Source organism: Stenella coeruleoalba (assembly GCF_951394435.1).
Source record: "Stenella coeruleoalba genome assembly, chromosome: 7".
Lineage (NCBI taxonomy): Eukaryota > Metazoa > Chordata > Mammalia > Artiodactyla > Delphinidae > Stenella > Stenella coeruleoalba.
In genome coordinates this window covers 75,002,837-75,016,180 of record NC_137153.1, presented here as the reverse complement: position 1 = coordinate 75,016,180, position 13,344 = coordinate 75,002,837, and the positions used below count along the sequence as shown (strand labels likewise).

The 13,344-nt window shown below is 34.0% G+C and overlaps 1 protein-coding gene across 1 annotated transcript in view; it reads left to right on the top strand.

Annotated features, from left to right (window-relative positions):
* The window catches only part of TRPM3 (transient receptor potential cation channel subfamily M member 3), a 1,004,761-nt gene that overhangs the window by 306,823 nt on the left and 684,594 nt on the right, over positions 1-13,344 (top strand). The window lies entirely within an intron of this gene.

Sequence of the window (13,344 nt, the reverse complement as noted above, 5' to 3'; positions counted from 1 at the left end):
GGGTAAGTTGAAGTGTTTGGCAGCTAGTATTCGTGAATCTACAGCTGTTCCCCTTTACATCCACTCCAACTCATTTCAAGGACTTAGGTCCCAATCGTGCTATAAGACATGAAGGCTGATGAAATGGTATCTCTGAAGAATGAATAGAGACCACAGTGTGTTTAAATTACTGGGGTGTGAAAACAGGACAAATTAGCTTGAACTGCAGAGGAGAAAAAAATAACTGTGTTCCCAAATGTTGAAGTATATTTAATATCCATCCAATCTTGACATTTAGAATGTATCACCTTTTTTTATTATAAAAGGCAAAAAAGAGTTAGAAATATTGCAAAAAATGTGAATGGAGTGGCAGATCTTTCTGTCAGCAAACACACTTTTTTAGATGAACTATTACCTTTAACTTGAACTACTTCTTTTTATCAAGTCAATGTACTTAATTTGTGGTTTGCCTTAAGAAAATTTTTTTTGTTGTTTTTTGGCTTTTTTTGTTTGTTTTTTGTTTACTTTGGAAATGATGGAATCTAGGAAGAATTGCTTAACTGTGCAACTCATCATTTAGAAAATATATCAGAACTTAAGAGGTCAGCCAAAAAAAAAAAATAATTAACTGGTTGATATGGTGCTTTTACATGAAATCCTGGGCTAAATGTCTATCTAGTGTAGTTTATTTTTTAATCGTCTCCATTGACCTCATAAAATATAAATTGGAAAAAACTGCTTTTTTTATGGCTTCTTCCTAAAATGTTCATGAGAGAGGACTTGACATTTTCATTGTAACCACCTCACTCACATAGAACATGCTGGCATAGTCTAACTCTGCTGTAACCTGAGGTAATATGACTGGCTGAGATGTCATTTGTAGTGTAATGTATCAGGTTGACTAGCTAGTTATATATGAAGATGCTTAACAAATTTACTGCCATCTTACAAGAAATATTTTGAATAACAATATTTCATCCCAACAACTATGACATGATCATCTGATTGTGTGAATCATTTGAATGATTTCTCCAGATGTGAAATATCTGGACAAATTCACAGGCCAACATTCATTTAACATATCAGTGGGTCGCAACCTTAGTGGTTGCATCGTTTGCAAATATTTTCTCCCATTCTGTGGGTTGTCTTTTCGTTTTGTTTATGGTTTCCTTTGCTGTGCAAAAGCTTTTGAGTTTGTATCAGTTTTCTGTTGCTGCCATAACAAACTCCCACTACCTTAGTGGCTTAAAACAATAAAAACTTACTACCTTAGGGTTCTGTAGGTCAGAAGTCTGATGCAGGTTTTGCTGGGCTAAAACCAAGGTGTTAGCAATGCTGTGTTTCCTTCTAGAGGCTCTAGGGGAGTATCCATTTCCTTGCCCTTTTCAGCTTCTAGAGAGCTGCCCTGTATTCCTTGGCTCATGTCCTCCTCCCTCCATCTTCAAAAATAGCAAGATAGATTCTCTCTGTAACTTCTGACTCTTATCTCAGCCAGAAGTGTTCTTTTAAGGAGTCATGTGATTAGGCTTGAGCCCACCTGCATAATTTAGGATAATCTCCCTTTCTCAAGGTCCTCAACCTTAGTTGCATCTGCAGAGTCACCTTTGCAACTAAAAGTAGCATAGTCACAGGTTTCAAGGATCAGGGCATAGACATCTTTGGGAGGCCATTATTCTGCCTCCCATAGGGTGAAATTCTAGAACAGTTAAGGACTAAAACAAGGGCAGGGAGAGATTGAATTAATGGATATGTTTTTGGAGAGTATCTATTGGTGTGGTCTTCAACAGAAGAGTCAACAAACGAAAAAAATTATCAACAGATAGAAAATCAGGCATCAGGATAGCACTTTGAGTTAGGAGTTGCCACACTTTGCACGTAAAAAGCAATCCTCTTTGTTCAGTCAATATTTAAATAAGCTAATTACACGAATGGGCCTGTTCTGTCATCTGTTTTTTAATCTGGTAGCAGATACAACTCCATCACTTAGGTACTTGAAGTTCTGTAGCAAACATTTATGAGAATGAGTTGACAATTACTAGTGTAAAAGCAAAGCTAGGTTAATACCATTTTTAAACCTAGAGTTTCTTGCTTAGGATGTATTAAAGATAAAGAAGATTAAACATTTAGAAGATGTTTTTTACTTAAATAGATAAAACTGATATGTGAACATCAATAGGAGTGCAAGATTAGTTCTAGCTTTTAAATTAGCAAAACAAAAAAATTCCAGTTTTCACAAAACTCAGTTGATAAGGAAAGGCAGATTATACTTCAGGAATCTTTTAAAAACACTGCTGGATAATCTTTTAAAAACACTTCTTTTTGGGTTAGTTGATTAAATACCTTTAATTCCTTACAGAATCCTTTCAAACTGTATTTTTCTTTTTTAAAATTGATTTTAATAAATGGGCTGGATAAAATTAGTATTCAATTGAATCTAATAGATAGCTGTAAATATAGCTAGATTTGGTGGTCTTAAAATTAATTGTAGTTTGAAATTTAGAGCTCAGGCTATAAAATCAGTGACAGGTGAGTAAAGCAGAGATCCAGACAGAGTGGAAAGATAATTTTGTGTGTCATGGGAAATTCCTCAGCTTTAAATATGTAGAACGTTTAAAAAATGCTCTCTGATCTTTATAAGGAAAAACTGGTTTTACATATAACAAATAGCTGAACTGTGCAGTAGAACTATTTGGTCTGTTTTTTAAAGTTAACTCTATGTAGTTGTAAATCAACACCATATTTACTTGTATAACTCTCTTATTCCACCTCCTGGAGTGGGCTAGACACCTAGAAAGAATCCAGACTTTGCTTGATTTCACTCTTCCTTGAGCCTTGGAGGAGAAATGGGAAAGATTGAGTGAAGTTGAGGCCACTGGAGGCAGGGAAGGGAATGAATGCTTCTTACCACCAACTGTGTACTAGGTACACTGCTTCATGCTTTACATGTATTGCCACAACTTTAGTTATTATCCAAGAAAGAGAAATGAAACTTACAGTGGCCAAGAATTTTGTCAAACATACCCTAGGCAATAAAGCCTGACTTGAACTCACGTACACTTGACTCCAAAGGTTTGTTCTTCTCATTGTCTCTATGCTTCCTTCCTGAACCTTGAGACCCATTTTTCTGATTCCTCTCCTTAAATAGAAGGCACTGTGTACCGAAAAGAAAGGCAGCTCCCTCAAAACCGGTGACACTGACAGGTTTACAGGATTCCCCAAAGTATCCCAGGGCCCCAAATCAGAAAAGCCTTCAAGTCAAGGAGCCATTCTTGTTATAGTTGTGTGAGCCATCTACTCCTTTAACCGAAGGCCTCACTTCCAAGTTATGAATCTTCTCCAGGAACAGATGGACTTTGAAGTCAGCCATGCTCTCTGCATGGTGACAGGGCATGGTTATACTTCAGCTCGGATCTTCCTGTCTTATTGACTCCCATGCAATTTCTCGGAGGACTCCTGCTTCCCTATCTGTTGCTCCCTTCCTTATAATCATCAGGGGTTAACAGGATAGAATGTGGGGCCCAAATCATTTTTCCTTATTTTAAAAGAACTTCAATAATGTGGACTGAAGTTGAAACTAGAGAATAAAAGGAATTATCACACAGGCTACTGAAAGGGGATAAAAACCTCTTACGTGTTGTGGAGTAAGGAAGGCAGGAATATGTGGAAAATATGTTTGATGAAAAGGATGCAGATCTATGTGATCTTTGTATGTGATAAAAAATAATATAATTGTGTTCGTGGTGTATTTATCACAGATATATTTTATCTTTAAGGCCAGTATGGTATCATTTAGAAAATCACCTATGGGGGAACTTAAAATATAGGCAGGCTTTACTGTGAAAAGGTATTGATTACATCATAATGCCTAGCAACAAGAAAATGATTGTACCTCAATGTGATATCCTTAGTCTTTAACACTGATGTTTATAAAGAGTTAATAGTGATACAACAAAAAACCTTTACTTTAATATTTTAAAAACAAGATGGAAAGTTGGGGATATGATTTTTCTTAATTATGAAATTGCATAAAATTCTAAACATAACTGCTTAAATGTTAACAGTGTTTGCCTGGGGAATTCTGGTTTATTGCTGTTTTTTTTTTCTTCTTCATTGTATTTTTTCCAACACTTACAAGCAGAAAAACAAATAAGTTTCCATGATGAGAAAAAAAAAAAGCAGAAGATTTTATGAGTATTCTCAAGTGACCAGTGAGGAAACAAAAGATCTTCCTGGCCAGATGAGACTTAATATTACTACAAGTTAATTGATTCAGTGATCCTTCTGTTTAGATTAAAGCTAGTAAAAATCAGATGGTGACTGTACACCTAATTATCATGTTATTTTAACAATAGGAAAAAATAATAAGCAAAGTTGTGCAACAGTTTTTCAACTATAATGAATCAAGAAAAGGCATGTCAAGAATCATATAAGGCACATGTTTTAGACATTAAAATGTTTGTAGAAACAATCATAAGTCAATTATGTAATTTTGAAGTAAAATATGAATAGTATGTAAATGCATTTGCTATGTTCTACTTTTTGTAATTTCCTTTGATATAATATTAGCTCTGTCTAAAGAACCACACAGGTCATGTAGAAATTTGGAAACCAGCTATCAGGTGTCAGTTCATCCTTTTTAAAGCTATTAAAGTACTATATTTAGGGATTAACATCAGTAAGCAATGAGTTAGATTATGTAAATTCATAAATATATTACTTTTTAAATTCTTAGTGTTTTATTTCTTTTAAATAGACTTTGTCAGAGCAGTTTTAGGCTCACAACAAAATTGAACAGGAAGTATGGAGAGTTCCCATATTTCTTTACACCCCTTTCCCCCACATAAATACAACCTCCCTCTCCCCACCATCATCATCCCACACCAGAGTGGTACATTTGTTACAATCGATAAAGCTACATTGACACAACATTATTACCCAGAGTCCATAGTTTACATTAGGGTTCTATCTGGGTGTTATACATATATATAATGATATGTATCTACCATTATTGTATGCAGAGAAGAGTTTCACTGCCCTAAACATCCTCTGTGCTCTGCCTATTCATTGCTCCCTTTCTTTAACCCCTGGCAAACACTGACCTTTTTACTGTCTCCATAGCTTTGCCTTTTACAGAATGTTATATAATTGAAATCATACAGCATGTAGCCTTTTCACATTAATTCTTCCACTTAGTGATGTGCACTTAAGTTTGTTCCATGTCTTTTCATCTTTGATAGCTTGTTTCTTCTTGGCGCTGAATAATATTCCATTGTCTGAATGGAGCACAGTTTTTTTGTTTGTTCACCTACTGAAAGTCATCTTCGTTGCTTCTGAGGTTTGGTAATTTAAAAAAAAGCTGCTATAAATGTGTGCAGGTTTTTGTGTAGATGTAAGTTTTCAAATCTTCTAGGTAAATTCCATGGAGCATGATCACTGGATCATATAGTAAGACTATATTTGGTTTTATAAGAAACCGACAAACTGTCTTCCTAAGTGACTGTATCATCTTGCATTCTCACCGACAGTGAATGAGGGTTCTTGTTGCTCTACATCCTCATCAGCATTTGGTGTTGTCCATGTGTTGGATTTTGGCCATTCTGTTAAGTGCGTTTTAACTTGAAGTTCTTTATTGACATATGACTTGGTGCATCTTTTCAATAAGCTTTTTGTCATCGCTATATCTTCTTTGATGAGGTGTCCAGACCTTTGGCCCATTTTTAATTGGATTGTTTGTTTTCTTATTGTTGACTTTTAAGAGTTTTTTGTGTATTTTGGATAATGGCCTTTGATCAGATATGTCTTTTGCAAATATTTTCTCCCAGTTTGTAGCTTGTCTTCTCATTCTCTTAGCAGTGTCTTTCACATAACAGAAGTTTTTATGAAGCCCAGCTTATCAATTATTTCTTTCATGGGTCGTGCCTTTGATGTTGTATCTAAAAGATCATCGCTGTACTTAAGGTCATCTAGATTCTCTCCTATGTTATTTTCTAGGTGCCTTATGGTTTTGCATTTTACATTTAGTCTATGATTCACATTGAATTAATTTTTGTGTAAGGTATAAGGTCTGTGTCTAGATACATTTTATTGCATGTGGATGTCCAATTGTTCCAGCACCATTTTCTGAAGAGACTATCTTTTCTCCACTGTATTGCCTTTCCTCTTGTCAAAGACCAGTTGACTATATTTATGCAAATTTGACTATATTTATGCAAATTTGACTATATTTATGCATATTTATGGGCTCTCTGTTCTCTTCCACGGGTCAATCTGTCTATTCTTTCACTAATACCACAGTGTCTTGAAGAGATACTACTTTGAAACTAAAAGAAGGTATTAGAGTTTTTTTTTACTTGACTGTGATACATATTTTCTAAAACATAATTGTTCTTAAGAACATGTTTCTCTAATGCTGAAATTAGTTCTCATATCCTAAAGAGCTTAAATTGTGTTGAAAAAATGAATTTACAGAAAAATACACTTTCCTAGTGACAATTTGGTTTCACTGTACATATTTGTATACAAGTTTTAAACTACTCATTTGTGCAAGGATAGACATGAAATAATTATCAGAATGACATTATATTTTCTTTTGTGTGTGTGTGTGTTTTCTTTAAAGTCACTCTCCAAAAAGTATGTAAGGAAAAATAGATGAAGAAAGAAAAAGTATAACATTGTGGTTTCTGTTCACCACAGTTCCAGAGTAATTTTTCTAATAATTTTTAGTAGAAATTTATATTGAAGAATAAAACTCAATTGAGGAACAGATTGAGAAGTTAAATCAATATCAGATTAGAAACTGTTTCGATGATTTATTATAATTTCTTAAAATTTTGAAAATTGTATCTCTTATTTCACCTCTTATTTGACTGGCTCTGTGATAAAGATAAACACATCAAGCTGTTTCAGGTTTTGCCTTCCTTGGTGCCAACATTTTGGTAAAGAAAGTTATTCAAAATATTGTTCTATGCTTGAAATCTCAGAGCATGTCTGTTCAGCTAGAGGTGATACAGCCTGAAAGATTGATTTGTATTAGCCAAAGTCACAAGAGACTGATTTATAAGTCTTAATGCCCACTCATTAATTTACAGTGGGAGCTACATTTAGTACAATAACTGGATCAGTTATACAAGACACTCCCTTTGGGTGAGTAGATGTACTCTAGTGGCCAAACTATAGATAGGAAACTTTCTTGGAGGCTATGAAATTAGACCAATGGGAATTGAATATTAATAGATATTTCTTTCCAGTTAGAGGAGGCTGATAATTTGCCCTTTGCCCCTCTAGGAATTTTTCTATTATAATAAGAGATGTTGCTCAGATCTTTCCTTAAATTTTTTTTTGACCTACCTCTCCTTTCTCTAGATTGTGTAAGGTTACTGAAACATACTGTCATGAAATCATCCTTCATGAAATGTTGGTTTCTATTTCCAAGATTATAGTATGTTTCGCATTTGTTTAATTTTACTATGAGTTAGTTCTGCTGACTCCTGGAGACAGATCTTCCTCTAAAAAATAAACTATCTGAAAATAATGGTATAGTTTGCAATGAATTCCAGCTATTGTATGTTGATTCTTACCTCCATTAATTTCAGAGATTGCCATACTTTGATTTAGGGTTCTGCCTTATTCTTTTGGCTTTTTCTTGTTTCCCTGTAGCATATTGAATGATAGATTATACCTATGATCTGAATTTTAATTTTATATTTTATTTTTATAGTTAAAAATATCAGTAGTATAGCATTTTTGCTATCTACCTTAATAATATGTTATACTCTTTCTTTTATGAAAGAAATTCTTTTTAAAGTTTTGTTCTCCATTATAAAGTTCTTTCATAATTTGGTTTATGGGCAGAATGATAGAAATCCTTCATTCAATTTTAAATTCCGTAAATCACCTTCAGAAAGTAAAAAAGTATGCTGAGGGAATTTTTTGCTGTAATATTTGTCAACTCTGCCATGATATTTTCATGATATTTTGATGAAAATGAATGTATATTTTAGTTGCAAATTAACATGTCAGTATAAAGGTTGTAGGAAGAATGTCATTCTAAGAAAATCGAAACAATGAATTAAATATTCAAGTTGTGTTTTCCCCTGAAGTATTATTAAATACAGTGTGTTTGTTATTCCTTTGTACATTATTTCAGAATTACAGAGTTGTAAAATCAAGAAAATAATGACAGATCCAGCATTTGAAAAATGAAGTTTGGTGGATCTTGCCAAGCATACTTTATTTTTGAGTGATACGTGTTTACAGTGATGGCTGGAATACTTTGTGTCTACTAAGTAATTAAAATGAATTTGTCTTTAACCATTTGTGCTGGGAAATGTCTATTTTGCATTCATTGAAAATGAAAGTATTACATTGGTATCTTTATGGAAAAAATATGAAAAATGTTTATTATTACTTTGAGCCTGTTGGTATTAAGACTGTTCATGAAACAAATAGAAATTTTGCCACGAATATAACACAAAAGTGGAATATTTATTAAACTCACCTCAGAAAGTTTAGATGTCCTAAAATTATAGCTGTAAGGAAATGGGCAATAGCCTAGAGTGTTTGTTGTGAGTCCTTTTGAAAAGGATACATAATCTGAGGAAGCTATGTTATTCAATGCCCATTAAAAAATTAAAAGTGAGTTTCAGATGTTGATGTTTCTATCTCTCACACTAAGTTCTGTTTCATAAGGTGACTCCTGTGATGCTTTGGAACATGTAGCAGGATCTTCAAATATTGACCAGACAAGAGTGCCAGTCAATCTTATAGTATGATGTCGCTTGATGCTAGAACAAAATAGTCTCTGGTAAACTTGAAAGAGAAATATTTAGGGAAGTATATAATTTAATACCAGTACAAGATCTCAGTTCATTAGAATGGGCTTCATAATCTTATGTTCCTAAAGACTGGGAAAATCGGTCTGAAGCCCATTGGTCTGTATACCTTTTCATTGAAAGTTTACCTTGGTTTTCTGCTTCTGTGGTTTCATGGTCTGTCTTTGAACTTCAGTTACAGAGCACAGAAGTACTGTTTATGTCAAAGCCCCCCATTACTTTGCTGAAGTGTAAAATAATTTTTATTCTGAGCCAGAACAAGTCCTACCTAATCTCCAACTGGCCTCAGAAAATAAAATGACTAGGTTCTTTAATTTAAGGGTGTTAAGTACTACCTTTAGGAGAGGAATTTTAATGAAATAACTGATCATTAAATAGTTTTGACAACTATACATTCTGACTGAATGTGCTAATAAGACCAGATAAATGTAGTAATCACAAATCGGTGTTTAAATTATATGTCTAAACAACCTTATTAATCTTCCCCTCGGTTCTACTGGATTCATGCTGAGAAAATCTCAAATAATTCTCTATGCTCAGATGGTGACAATGTGTAAAAACAAGTAATCTTTTTTTTTTCTGAGATAAATATTTCTCAGTTATCGTACTTTCATATAGACTAAGTATAAATTATTTTTATTGATTTTGAGAGGCAAGGATGTTAAAGTATATTGAGGCTTACATAAACCTTAAGCATTTAATTATTAAAATATGAGTAAAAGTTTTAGATAAAAACAGTTTTAAATAAATGGTGGTCAGTTTGGGTGACAAATTTAGTTAGATGCACATTTTGTACAATTTACTACAATAATTTCCAAAGAATTAAATTAAAATAAATACATAAATAAGAAAAAATAATAAAATTGAGTGTTAGCTCTTAGTTGAAAAAATAATCTGAATTTAAAAGTTCCAGAAGTTTAAAAGGAAAAAAATTAACAAATTTAATTAAATAACTTTTTAAAAAAGGTAGGCACCCTAAGGAACCAAAATAATTAGGTAACTAAGTACAATACATGAGAAATGTTAAGAGCAAATAGAATTTTTCAAAAGACAATATATTTATATTAGTAATATATAAATATATAATGTATTTATAAAATAAATGTATTATGTAAATATCTAATTTGGTAAGAAAAGTATTTAATCAAGTAGATAAAGGACCAAGTCTAACATAAGATTCATAAAAGAGGGGCTATATTGAAAAATAAACATGAAAACAGAAAGATCAAAGCATTATTATATTAGGAAAAATTAAAAGAACAAAGCTAAAAGAAATTTTTAAAAAAATAAGAAAATGGTTTCTCCTGATGAGGTTGCCATGAAACCACTAGTCCCATGTACTGCTGCAACCAGTCCACATAAAACTAACTTCAACAATTATCAATATTCACTGAAGTGTGCATAGCCTTTGGCCCAGTAATCCCACTCTGGCATCCCAGATTCATCTAAATGATGATAAAGCCAAAATCATTAGACTTAAAGATGCATGAAATGTTTAGCACAGCAACATTTATTCTAGTAAGAATATTGGTAGCAAACTAGTGAACAATAAATGAATTGTTAAATTATGTTTCATTGTAATGTCAAGGGAGTCTTTTATGGACAGTGACAGTGATACAATATAGAGAATATCAAAATATCCTTGAATAGACACTTGAAGTTTTTTTAACTATCTCTATATTTGAAAAAAAATATAGAGAAAACTTAATAGATAGAATAGTGCTTATATATATATCCCACTCTGTTTGCCAAATTGGATTTTGTAATATAAAAAGAATAAACTTTAAATTGAGAGAAAAAGGGAAACTTTCCAAATTGACTGTCTGTTTATTACTTATAAAAATATGAAACTAAGCAAAAAATGAAAAATGTGTTCATATGGATGTTCCTCATTCAATTCAGGTAGGGTTTTCACTGCTGAGTGGTGCCAGTTACAAATGTAGGCCCTGGAGGCCAACAGAAGTCATGGCTGTTGAGTCTAGCAAGAACTTGTAAGAAAGGAGAGATAGATGGTCCAGTCATGTAACTGGAAAGTTAACAGATCTGCATGGATTTCCCGTTCAGTCCAGAATTTAGACTGCAGGATTATGATAAGATCTCAGTAACCAGAATGTTTCTTTCCACCTTCTAAACTATAACGGACCAAATATGTTTATGGTAATAGCAAGTAGCAAAGCAAGGCTCCTGTGCATTTTTGCTTAAGAGACTATGCACTTAAAACAATTATGTATATGCATGACAATCAAACATCCTTTTTATTAATGGCAACCATAAAGCCCTACAAGAGGATTAAACTATCAATTTGAAATGCAGAATGGGAATATCTAGTATACATGAGGCACTTTTCTTGGATGTTCTCCTTACAGTTAGAGAAAATTGCAAAGAGACATTCTGATCAGGAATAAGCCATGATTGCATAAAGAAATTTCCAAAAGAAATAATACTGGCATACATAAATAAGGTAAATCCTCGTAATAAGATGATACAGCTGTGAAGAATAGTCACCATGATCTGAAGAAAGAGAGAAAGCAGGACCACACTAGCTCTTTGGAATTTCTAAAACCTAGTCTGAGAGCTCATATTCTATGTCCTCACGTATTCTGTAGAATGAGTCTCAAGCCTGACTGCACATGAGCGTCACCTTAGAGTGCTTAAGAATTCCTGACACCCAGGCCATGACAGAGCAATTAAAATGGAATCTCTGGAGGTGGACCCAGGCGTCATTATTTTTAAATATCCACAAGGGATATCAATATGCAGCCAAGGCTGCGAACCAGTGCCTTAATGAAGTGTCAATGGTTTAAGACAGTTATGTTTATTTGCAACCCCTATTTTATGAAATATCTATGGGGTCCTGATAGGTAGTGCAAATGAGTAAAGCTGACCAGGTTTTTTTTTCATAATTGTGTCTTCAGTAGTATTTTTTCAAAGCCAACAATTTGCTTACATATTAAATGTATAGGAATGCTTTGTTCTTCTACCCAGCCCCCTGCCAAAAAAAAAAAAAGTTTTCCTGTGTTTTTATTAAAATACATTTGGGTCTGTTTTTGGCTTGGGCCTATCTTTGGTTTGGCCAATTTTGATAGAGCTCAGCACAAGAAATATTTCACTTTTTACTTTATTGTATGAAAACCTAGCACTAGGGTGATAATAAAAGACAATCAACATTTGTAGACTATACTATGGCAGCTGCTCTTCAACCTTGGCCTTTGGTTACCATGCAGGAATGTAGATCCAATCATTGCCATATTTTTCGGATATTTCAGAAGACAGAGATTCAGATTTGCGTATGAAGTCACTCAGTATTTATATATTGGCAATTCAGTTTAAAAAAAAGACTCAGTGTACATCAACATTGCAAGCCAAAGAACACATCTGTGAGCTTTTTCTGCTCACAGACTAAATCTGGCCAGCAGGGTGGCAGTTCATATGTTTTGGTCTAAGGCAAATCTATTGAGGCTGCATAAGCAGTTGACCATATTGCATCATTTCAGAAAGAATCTGTTATTGGCTATAAAATAAGCAGGGTCCGGATTCAGTTACAAAAGATGCCTTGTCTCAAAAATAAGGTCAAGGCGCTAGACTTAAGGCACGTGGTCAGATTTAGACTACTGGCCAAAGAGATTTGATAATGAGTGACTCTATAGTAACATTAAATCAGCTCTTACCAGGGGCAGGCATATTCTATAGACTCTGGCAGGGCTTAGTGGGGAAGATGAGAACTGTAGGAACTAACATCAGTCAGGTCTGAGGCGTTGGAACAGATCTTTGCACTGTTGACTCATCCTGTGGCTTGTTGATATGGAAATCTTGTCTTCCTCTTGTTACCACCATGATCTAAACAGCTCACATAATCTGCCATATGGCCTTTTCACCAAGTTGGTTATTGGAGAGAATTTGGGGAGAAAAATATGTTCTCCTTTGGCTGGCTAGACAAAGATTGATGTTATATCTGGAGAGCAGTGGTTCTCAAACTTCAGTGCACATCAGAATCATCTGGGATGATTTGTTAAAACACAGATTGCCAGGCCCACCCCCAGAGCTTTTGATCAGTAGGTGTGGAATGGGACCTGAGAATTAGCATTTCAAACAAGTTCCCTGCTGGTGTTGATTGCTGCTGGTCTGGGAACTACATTTTGGATCCTTAGGTCTAGGATCTTTAATTCTCATTTTCCCACTAACCTGTTTTTGTACCTTTGTCTCTGATAGTGGGAAATGATGTTCTTTTGGTGTGTGTGTTAGAGTTCTCCTTTGAATAAAATAAAATACAAATGTTGAATAAATATTATAAAGTATTTTTTCATAGGGCCAGCACTGATCTTCAGGTTCTATTAATTGACAGTTGTAGGAGCCACTTGAGATCCTTATCCTTTAAGTTTTCTGTGGCAATCAATGGAAGCCGTTTCTGCACTTCCAAACTTCCTGGCATGTTGACGGGGATGGTGACTGGGGAACCCCAGAGCCTGTACCTCATATAGTCCAAATACGGGTTCTTGGATTGTCTGGTTGAAAGTGTGGTGTCTGTCTTTTCCTT